Raw genomic sequence first — 10511 nt, 5'->3', positions numbered from 1 at the left:
GTGTTGCGTTTATTGTCAGGTATGCTGTAATTAGAGACACATAGAAAATAAAAATCCTCAGAATGGTCACTTGGAATGCCTAAAACTTCTCAAGCCTCCCTATTGTGAACACAGACCCACATAATAGTTGCCTTTTTAAAGAAAAAAAATTCTGTAATTTGAACCAGAGGACTTGAGGCATTTTTCTGAGTAAAGTGACTCATATGCATTCTCTTAGGAACTAGCTCAGGCATTGTCTCATCAACGGCCTCACCTTGAGGTTGCAATATGCATGATGGAACCCCACATAGCTGCACAGTGATAAAACATAGACACTTCATGAAATGTATTATCTTGAAGATGATTCCCCTTTTATAAAAAGACCTTTAAAAAGAGTCTACCTATGTTTGGATTTAATTTGTCTCCTGTTATCATTGTATTTATTAATTTATTCCACCAAAAACAACATACTGGGCATTTAAAGTGTGCTGAGTTCAGTGCTTAATGTCAAATGGAATATAAGAAACCATTAGACATAATTTCAAATTTAAAACACAGTCAAGGTAGAGTGAATAGGGGAAAAACACAAATAAAATATGAAAATCAAAATATAAAACAAAATTTGAAAGAAGCACTGAGAGCTGATAGAGCAGTCTATAACTCAATTTTTCTAACTCTATATAGGTTGGCCTCAGATGGAGGAAGGGATAGCCCCCATGGTAGTGGCACTCCATATCAAGCTGAGGGCATCACAGCATCACTCAGGATGTCAATACAGGTAGTGAAACATGGTGAAGGCACATAAGATCTATTTCCTGAAGGACTCACTGGAAAGTAGAATGGGAAAAGTGTCAGATTAAGGCCTGATCTGTAACCCTAGCCTCCAATCTTCCTCTCCTGACCCTAATCCAGATGGAAAGGTACAACAGAGTTCTTGCTATGACATGCCCATCAGAGATGAGAGGGGGCTACTTACTGGTGTTGAAATTTGCCAAGGTCTTCTTGGTACAATCCTAAATGCTTGGTATATTAGTCAAATTGCTGTATCAGTGACTCAAATTTCCTTGATGCTGTTAGGCACAGCAAAACTCATAGTAAGATGATCCCTGTGATCATCATAAAAGGGTATCAGAGGACAGCGGCAGGAGTTTATCTTCACTAGGTAACTCTATATCAAGTCTGTCAAAGGGATACTATAATGATCCCAAAGTCCATGCACTCTATATCATAGGAGGGATGGCAAATGGCATACCAAAGCTGCTGCCTTATCCAGGACTGAAGAAGGAAGCAGAAGAAGAAAGAGAAGGGAAAAGAGAAAAATATGAAGGGTCTCATCTCAACAGACAGACTACCAGTTTTAGTTGCCGTCTTCCTTTCCTAACCTCTCTGACTCAGTCAAGAACAGCCTCATTTTCTTGTTTTTCCAATCCAATTGGCCTTCAAGGCCTAGATTCCAACTCTCTTTTGACTCTGCCACTTGAAAGCAAAGTACCATCCAGAATAGGCTGGATAGAATGAGAAAGAAATCAAATATGCTTGGTTTGGACTTCTATATTTTTCAGAACCATTAACCAAAATTAACAAAAGTTAATAATACACACACACACACACACACTAACCTTTCTTAAATTTTTTGTTTCTATACAGACACACACACATAAATATATATACATGAATATGTATAGGAATTAAATAATAATTTGATCGTGTTAAATAAGTGGATTAAATAATGCATGCTGCAAGGTGTCCCAAAAATGCAATATTGACATGGTCTGGAATACATAAATTTCCATAGAAGAAAGAAGAGACTAACATATAGTTTTGAAGAATGGGGAAAAGTAGAATATACTGAGAGCACTTAGAAGGACATTCTCCATGAAGGCAACTATTTTTATAGCCTTGGCAAGGCTGCAAAGATGGAATGAATCTCACATTGTGGGAGATAATTACTAGTAAGATTATTTCTTCTTTCCAGCCCTTCAGAGTACAATGTCCAGTTCCCAGACCCCAGCCTTCTGACTCCTCCTCTTGCTTTCCTCCTCTTATTCCCATACTCACATCACTTTGGCAGGATGGTTTCCCAGGACACCTAAGCAAGGAAGTTCCTTTGTTCTAGCAAAAGAGATATTGTGTACTCCTGTGATATTTGCTTATCATTTTCTCTCTTCACTAAATCTTAAGTGGTCGTAGGTCAAGGGTCTGTCATGTCCACAGGTGCATAACCCAAACAGCCCCTAGCACAGAATAGGTTTTCTAGTTACTGAATGAGTGAGCAGATGATTATCAGTCTCAACAGTGAGATCTAGTCTGCAAATCTATCCTGAAAAAAGTGACGTTACAAATACAAAGCTGAAAAATTATGTTCTAAGTCCTCAAGAACTCAAGATCTAGTGGTAGGATAGGAAGACGAATTACAAGGTAATGTTATAGAGTTTAATAGACACATGTAGTGTGGTTGAAAGCATGGAAGGAGATATCAACTTTGCTGGAAGGGTCAGGGTAGTCTTCACAGAGAGGGTGAACTTTTTGCTGAGTCTTAAATGACAGGAGGAACATTCATAGTTTAGCTAGCAGAGAGTAAAGCGGAAGATTTGAAATAGAACTAGTATAGTGAGCAGTCCGGTAAATTGGAGTCAAGAGATGCTTTGAATTACAGGCTTTGTTTTATCTACAGAGAGTCACAGCCAGAGCATACTGCCACAAGTTGAAGTTTAAATTGCTTTAGATCGCAAGTTCCCAAAGGGTAAGGACAATGTCTTTGGTGCGTTCTCTCAAAATTTCATGCCTCCTGCACTGTGGGTGTTCAATAAATATTTAATAATAACGAGTTGATTAATTGAGAGCATTCATGTTCCATATGCATGGGTAGAGCCCTCTTTTCATTTTAATTACTGTTGCTTTAATCATCATTAAATAGCATTTCTTAGATAGCAGTTTGGTTCATTGTTAAACATGCGGGTTGCCTGAGTTTCTAGCCCTAAGGTAAATAGCAGAATGAGAGAATAATCCCCTTTTCATTGCTGGTGAATGATTTTGTGACACTGCCTGTATAAAATGGATGCAGTGAAATTCTGGAAGAATACTTATTGACAGAAAGCACCTGAGTGAGTGCTGGAGAGGCGGGGTGAGATGCGGAAATGTAGGGAATATCCTGGCAGGAAACAAGAACTGAGTGAGCAGTTTATCACACAGCAGAGGCTGAAATAAAAGGACAAAGAAGTCTTCCAATAAATGTGGCAAGAGTCAGTTGGATTCCTGGCCTGATGGTGGTGTCCAGGGAGTGGATCATCCAGAGAGTTCAGCTACTGGTGAATGTGCTCCAGACCAAATGAACCCAGCAGGGCTGAGATAGAGCGTAGAAACACACATGTATGTCTGAGCATCGTTGCCAGTGTATTGTCCACAACTAGACTCTCAGATTGTAAAAGGCCAGTATCACCACAGCTGTGTAAAAGGCAGTCATGACTCAGAGCAGCAGAAGCTTTGGAAAGCAGTAAACTCTAATGCAGAGGAGTTAGCATCATGATCTAATGCAAATTTAAGTTAGATAATGGAATGGCAGTGAAGAGAAGGCAATAGTTGTGGAGGAGGAGGAAACAGGAGCAGAGGTGATAACATTTACAGCTGTCTCATAAGCACAAGTGGACAAAGTATTTGTGAAAGCAGGACGACCAATTTTCTGCCTTCAATATTATCCAGGGCCCAGCACAGAATAGGCAATCACTACAGGTCAAGTGTGGGGCTTTCATGCAATCACTCTGGACTATCTTAATTCATGTTAATAGGTATTAAATATCAGTTACTAGTTTTCCATTCTTGCCACGGTAGATCTTATTATTCGCAAAACATCCAGAGTAGTATTTTAAAAATGCAACTCAGATTGTATTACTCTCCTGTGTAAAATTCCCCAGTGGCTTCCCACGGTATAGCTCTATGATTTTTGTTGTACAGGAGTCTCAAACACAAAAGCCTAGAGGGACCAAACTGTAAGTGTTAACCATATATTATAAGATTGAACTGACCTCTGAAATTTAGTGTGCATGTGACAACCTTAAAGGGTGCTACTGCTCCTTACCTCTAGCTATGTTTTGGCATGTGAAATGTGAACCCATATTTGCTAGAACTTCTAGTTTTCCAACACAAACTGGATATCTACATTTTCAAGTGAAATCTAATTTTGAAATGTTGGATCAAATTTATAAAATATAGTTTATGCCAAGCAAAATGTATCTGCATGATGGTACTGTCTACTAGCTGCCAATTTGCTCCTCTGGGATAGGACCTAAGCCAGTCTACAATTGGTGTCAATTCACTTTATCTCATGAATGCTGGAATAGGGTTAAATTTTTAGGAAATATAATCAGTGTTGTGAAAAGCAAAAAGCCAAGTCACAGGGCAAAATGTGTATCTGCAGAATCTAGAGAGTAGCATCAAGGGCTGAGGATAAAAGATTAAGGCAGGAGAGTTCAGTGGAATATACAGTATGTCACAGCAGCAAAGAGAGGTTTGTGGAGCCATGATTGTTCAGTAACTTCCTCAAAAAAAGTCAGACTAATGAGATTGCCTTCCTAGTCCCTTACTTCTTATTTAACATGCCTGGTCTACAATCAGGCAACTTCATCCTCAATATTCACATAAGAAAAGGTAAAATAACTCAGAAGGAGAAAGAACATATTATTAACCAAATTTTCAGAATAGTATCCATCTCTTCAGAGGGCTGAATGGATACACAAGTTGCAAAGAATATGGCCTTACTGAGTGAGATAAGAAAGTATACTTCTTGGTAATAGTGCCCAAAGAGGAACCACTAAAACATGGGTACTTAATAGAGTTAAGGAATAATACCAATGAGTATCTGAAGCAAATCCAAAATGAGAGACATGATTAGTCAATAATGGGAAAAATCAGAAGTTCAGAAAAGAGGAGAACAGGTAAGTATGATCAGAAAACTCTTCAGAGAGAAGGTAAGACATGAGATTTTTTAAAAATGTATTGATATATTGTTTCCATGTCTTGGCTTTTGTAAATAATGTTGCAATGAATATAGAGGTGCATGTATCTTTTCAAAATACGTATTTCTGTACCTGTGGATAAATACCCAGTGGTGGAAGAGCTGTATCATATAGTAATTCTATCCTTAAAATGTTTTAAAGATTTTATTTATTTATTTATTTGAGATAAAAAGAGTGAGCAAGAGAGAGAACACAAGCAGGGGGAGCAGCAGAGGGAGAGAGAAGCAGGCTCCCCACCAAGCAGGGACCCCACCCCCACCCAACATGGGGCTGGATCCCAGGACCCTGGGATCATGAACCGAGCCAAAGGCAGATATTAACGAACTGAGCCACCCAGGTGCCCCTATTCTTAAATGTTTGAGGACTCTCCATACTGTTTTTCCACAGTGGCTGCACCTATTTACAATTCTACCAACAAAGTATGAGGGTTCCCTTTCTTCCACATCCTCTCCAACACTTATTATTTCTTTAAAAAAAAATTGTTTCCTAGTATGGTTAACACACAATATTACATTAATTGGAGGTTGCAGGAATAAAACATAGCGAATTAACTTCTCAGTATGTTATGCTATGCTCACAACCCTACTACAATATTGTTGACTATATTCTCTATGCTGTGTCTCTTATTCCTGTGACCTATTCATTCCACATCTGGAAGCCTGTATCTCCCACTATCTTTTACCCATTTTTCCCATTTCCCCACCCCTCTTATCTCTGGCAATCATCATTTTGCTTTTCTGTATTTATGGGTCTGACAACCTAAATGTCCATCAATGGATGAATGGATAAAGACACACAAATGCACCCCCCCACACACACATGCACAATGGAATATTAGTCACACAAAAAAAATGAAATCTTCCCATTTGCAACAACATGGACAGAACTTGAGAATAGTATGCTATGGGAAATAAGTCAGAAGGATAAAGACAAATACCATATAACTTCCCTCATATGTAGAACTTAAAAAACAAAAACAAATTAACAAACAAAACAAGCCACAAACAATATCATAGATAGAGAAAATAGATTGGCAATTACCAGAGGAGAAGCAGGTTGGGAGATGGGTAAAAGGGCTAACAGGGGTCAATTGTAGAGTGAGAGATGGCAACTAGACTTTTGGGAGTCATCACATTGTAATGTATACAAATGTCAAGTTATAATGTTGAACCAGAAATTTATATAATAAAACAAAAATGACCAGAATTTTAAAAAGGAATGGATTGATAAAGTCCTCATTGATTCATTAATCCAACAAATGTTTATGAGATGCTAGGTATGGCTCTAGACATTGGAAATCTAATGAAGAAGAAAACAATGTTCTCATAGAGTTTCTATTCCAGCATAGGAAAATAAACAATAAACAAGTTGACAAATAATTTCAGGTAGTTATTAGTGCTACAAGGAAAATTTAAAAAGGGCTTAGGATATGAAGGGACTGGTGTGGTATTAGAAGCTAGGGACTTCTTAGGCATCTATGACCTAAGTGATGGAAAGGAACCAGTCAAGTGAAGGTCTCAGGGGAAAGTATCTCAGAAAGAAAGAATGGCAGGTGTAAGGAGAGAATGAGCTTAGTGTGTTCAAAAAAGGTGGTATAGGAGGGTAGTGCTACAAGAGGAGATCAGAGTGGTCATTGAGGAGGGTATTGTAGCATCTAAAGGCATAGTAAGGATTTGAGTTTAGCTCTATTTTTTTAAGTGGATAGCATTAGAGTGTTTTAGGTAGAAACGTGATATGATATGAACAATATTTTTAAAAGATCACACTGCCAATTATATGGAAAAATGACCTTAAGGATAAAAGATAGATGTAGATAGACCTATCAAAAGATAAACACAGAATACCAGGCAAAAGGAGTAAAGGGGCTTGAGTTGTATTTTGACAGTAATGAGTTGCCATAAGATGGGACAATGAAATAAATACAAAGTTTTGAATGCCAGCTTTAGGAATTAATTCAATCCTTAAGGAGAGCATTGAGGTTCTTGACCATAGGATTAGTGTGATAGTAGAGCAATAATCTATTTGCTTGTTTATTACCTATTTCCCACTACTAGAACATAAACTTCATGAAGTACTTAGTCTTATTCTCCAGGTTCCATCACCATCACTATCATCAACACAAAACTATAAGCACCTTGAAGGCAGACACCATGCTAATCTGAACACAGTTATTAGCACAGAGTAGGCTCTCAATATGTGGTTAATGAATGTGATTAATGTAAAAAAATGATAGAAGGTTGTATTTGAGGGGATCCCTGGGTGGCACAGCTGTTTGGCGCCTGCCTTTGGCCCAGGGCGCGATCCTGGAGACCCAGGATCGAGTCCCACATCAGGCTTCCGGTGCATGGAGCCTGCTTCTCCCTCTGCCTGTCTCTCTGCCTCTCTCTCTCTCTCTCTCTCTGTGACTATCATAAATAAATAAAATAAAATAAAATAAAATAAAATAAAATAAAATAAAAAGAAGGTTGTATTTGACATAACAAATTGGATTTAATGGAGAGATATGGGGATGAAGCAAAGAGGTTGCTACTATAATACAGATTTGATGAGTTAAGGCACAAAGCCAAGGAAAGAAAAAAATGGAAGAGAGGACAAGAAAACCACCTATATTTGGGGGAGAGTCAACAGAATTTTGAGATAGTGGTGACTTGCTCATAAAGGATAAAATTGAACAAGAATTTGCAGAAGATTACAATGGAGGAGTGGAAATAGGCAGTATAACAAGAGGGAAGCTGAGCCATGACAGGACAGAAAACCTCGAGCACAGCCACAAAGCAACAAGCAAGGATGAACAAACAAAAATCCTGGGAACTGAGCACAGAAGCTCTGAGTAGCCCATGCCATGAAGGAGAAGATCTGAAGGCGGGTAGCACCCCATTATGGGGCAAGAGCTTCCAATAGGGTTGCTGAAAACAGACTCATTGGAAAGACTTCCCATAACTATTTAGATGAATTCTAATGGCCTATGTACACGTTTTGAATATTGTCACAAAGAAGAAACATGGAATTGAGCCATTGGATAACAGTGCCTGCTTTGCTTGTGAGGCAAGGCCCCAGGTGGCTAGTTCCAGTGTAATGCAGCAGAAATGCAGAAACACACACTAGGTACCAACAAAACACAGGTCATCCTGGAGGCTGCTGTTAGATAATAGAAGGACAAAAATGCCTTCCCAACACAATTTGAACGATCTAGAAAAAACTCAAAGAATGAGCTACTGGAAATTGTTTTCTAAGTGGAACATCAGAATGATTTACAGAGTTACAGAACTATGGGTTTAGTCTTGGGTTTCCAGACTGCTCTTGCCAACTTTCAACCAAGGATTCAACAGGGAAGGACATGATGGTTGTGGAATAGAAGGCAGAAACAGATATAACTACAAATCTATGCATGCGTTTTACAAGTGTTTAAGCTTTCTCATTGTATTAATTTGTTCACGTTTTTGTTGCTGTGCTTTCACCCTGACCCATTTTGCAATGGACTTAAAGAATTGTGTGACATATTTAGTATTTTTTATTCTTTTATTTTTATAAGTATGTGTTGGTAATCAGTATCTTGATAATGTGTATGATCTGTGTCTTCAATCCTGCATCTTTGTCCATTCTCTCTTTGTTGACTTTGTAAAGATCTTTTAATAAAAACAAAATATGCAAACATCAACATGATTAACACTCATAGGAATCATTCTCATATAGGAAATTATTTAAATCACCCATTCCAGCATGCTCACTATGGCAATAATATCACTTTCATACATTTTTTTTATTTTTTTTTATTGGTGTTCAATTTACTAACATACAGAATAACACCCAGTGCCCGTCACCCATTCACTCCCACCCCCCGCCCTCCTCCCCTTCTACCACCCCTAGTTCATTTCCCAGAGTTAGCAGTCTTTACGTTCTGTCTCCCTTTCTGATATTTCCCACACATTTCTTCTCCCTTCCCTTATTTTCCCTTTCACTATTATTTATATTCCCCAAATGAATGAGAACATATACTTTCATACATTTTATTGTAAAAGAGGACACACACAGAGTTGATATTCCCACTTCCAGTGACCCACAGGCAAAATACAGGCTGCAATTTGTTGTCAGGTTCTGAATCTGTTTGGTGGGATTGATTTCACTGGTCCTTTTTAGAGTTGCTGTCTCTGGCTTCTTGGGGCTACAGGGACTTCTAAGTAAGGGATAACTACAATGTTCTAGAAAGTAAGGGGTGGTAGGAGAGAGATGAATTCTTAAAGCTTTCTAAAGCATCTTAGCATAAAGCTTCAATAGTTATAATGAGATTTTCTGTTTGGATGTTATGACACAAAGCCCGTAAACTTCATATGAACCCTTCCACAAGGTGCACCATAGTATTCTATACTATGTGGGTGCTGGTCACCATATCATTGAAGTTTGGAGCAAGAAGAGATAATAAATGCTTGATAAGGTGTTGACAATTCAGATCTCCACATCTACTACGTGTGTGGCTCATCATCAGCTTTTATCTTTCAAGAAAAATCAGTGATGACAAAGGCAGTACAATGGGCTAGTCCATGTCACAATGGAGAGCTTGTGATTCTCTTCCTTCAGAACCAGAGAGGCCTCTTGATGAACTAGACTCTAAGAGTTAAAGCTTCTCTGCAAACCCACTTCTTGCAAAGATGATGACAATGATGATAACATTATAGGTTGAATTGTGCTCCCCTAAAATCCATATGTTAAAGCCCTAACCCCCAGTAACTCACAATGTAACACCTTATTTGGAAATTGCATTGTTGCAGATATAATTAGTTAAGATGAGGTCATACTGTAATAGGGTGGGCCCCTAAATCAATATAACCAATACCCTTATAAAAGGAGGAAATTTGAACACAGACATGCACACACAGAGAGAATATCATAGGAAGATGAAGACAAAGATCTACAAACCAAGGAATATCAAAGATCACCAGCAAGCCAACCAAAGCTAGGATAGAAAAATAAAACATTCTCTCTTACAATCCTCAGAAAGAACCAATCCTGATGGTACTGCATCATAGATGCGCAGCCTCCAGAACTGTGACATGATAAATTTTTGTTTAAACCCCCAAGTCCATGGGGCTTTGTAAAGACAATTGTAGGAAACCAATTCAGGAAATAAGTTAATTATAACCATAAATATCTAATGACATTAATATACATTGTAGAGAAGTTTGAAGGTTCTTTATCCAAGTCAAAGAAGGAGGTAGGACAGGTTTTTGCTTTAACTAAACTGATAGAAGTGACAGGACTTTCCCCCAGCTTACATCGAAAGGTCATGGAAGAGCAGACACTAAAACTGAGTTTTCAGAACTGACTTTCTAAGGTTCTGTGACCACTGGTAGCCTATGTTGAAGGAAAGAAGTTAAGGAGGGGAAGAATACAACACCCGGATACCCACTCTCCTCCTAGGTCTGCTTTTTAAGGTTACTGTTAATTCTCAACAAGAAAACGTTGTAGGAAATGAATTCTATAAACTTAGAGCTGAGTAAGAACATGGGAGGTGAACTAACACTG

This window comes from Canis lupus, chromosome 7 (genome assembly GCF_003254725.2).
Source record: "Canis lupus dingo isolate Sandy chromosome 7, ASM325472v2, whole genome shotgun sequence".
Taxonomy (NCBI): Eukaryota; Metazoa; Chordata; class Mammalia; order Carnivora; family Canidae; genus Canis; species Canis lupus.
Note: the sequence above shows the minus strand (reverse complement) of the source record.